Below are 1,046 nucleotides of genomic sequence, written 5' to 3'. Positions count from 1 at the left end.
AAAAAAAAAGAAAAGAAAATGGAATTAAATTCCGAACCTACCTGCGAAGTCTTGTTTGTAGTTTTGGCCAGAAATGGTGAGAAGAAAAAGCATGAAGAAGCCGCGAAGTGGAGGAGAAAAGGTGAAGGGAGATGCAGCTCCTGGAGAAATTGTAAAAAAAGCCTTGCAAAAGAGTTGTCGGAAGGACCGTTATTCCTGCTGGGCAGGTTAGGACTGATCTCTTTCTGCCACTCCAGGAAACACAAACCTGGGGACGGACTGACGTGTTACGCCTCTTCTAATGACATTTTTTTCTTTTTCTTTTCTGTAGGAGCGAGAGGAGAGACCCTGAAACACACGCCACCTATCTTTGTGGGGAGGGATAATTGAAGAGCACCAAACGTGAGCATCATGTGGAAACGTGATCGGCCAAGTTTCTCTCTGGGAAAGGATCTGGGATAGATTATACCTTGAAGTCTCCGCGAACGCTTGAGCGGCAGAAATGCATATTTCCACCTCCCTCGAGTTGCCTCCCTCAGCTTGTTTATCGCTGTGTTGCAATGGCTCTGTGGTTGTGAAATCTCGAGCTGAAAACTCAAAAGGAAATTTCTAGTGACAAGCTTTCCTTGAGGCTGTAAACAAATAGAATTCATTAGGAGGAAGGAAGAGAAGCAGAAAACATCAAAATCAACACATGCGCGCACGCGCGTGCCTGCACACACACACACACACACACACGCTGCTTTTTCAGAACTGTGCTGAGGAAAAAAAAAAAAAATCCTTACGCCGGGCTTTTTTTTTTTTTTTTTCCCCCCCCCCCCCCCATCACCCCAACTCCTTTCATTTCAGCGCTCGTCCAGGTTATTTGAATAGTCAGCTAAATGCGATGGAAAAAAAAAACAACAAAAACAACAAACCAACAAAAAAAAACCAACCCAAAGCGTGCTGAGATCTTACAGTCTATCTGTTTTGTTCACAGATATGGATCAGGGGTGAGATGGGCTCTTTTTCCTGGCTCTGCTCTCCCTGGGAAGTAGCTGGATTGGGGGGGGGGGGGGGGAGACAAC

General features: G+C 45.6%; 1 long non-coding RNA gene across 1 annotated transcript in view; it reads left to right on the top strand.

Annotated features, from left to right (window-relative positions):
• LOC106887561 overlaps window positions 1-496 on the top strand; it is a 2,583-nt gene extending 2,087 nt beyond the window's left edge. The window contains exons 3-4 of the long non-coding RNA XR_001411923.1: window positions 62-206; window positions 311-496. This is a non-coding gene — a long non-coding RNA (uncharacterized LOC106887561). The remainder of the gene's footprint in view (window positions 1-61; window positions 207-310) is intronic.
• The last annotated feature ends 550 nt before the right edge of the window (window positions 497-1,046 follow it).

This window comes from Calidris pugnax, unplaced genomic scaffold (assembly GCF_001431845.1).
Source record: "Calidris pugnax isolate Ruff unplaced genomic scaffold, ASM143184v1 scaffold60, whole genome shotgun sequence".
Classification (NCBI taxonomy): Eukaryota; Metazoa; Chordata; class Aves; order Charadriiformes; family Scolopacidae; genus Calidris; species Calidris pugnax.
The sequence above is the reverse complement of the archived record's forward strand: the minus strand, read 5'-3'. Positions and strand labels throughout refer to the sequence as shown.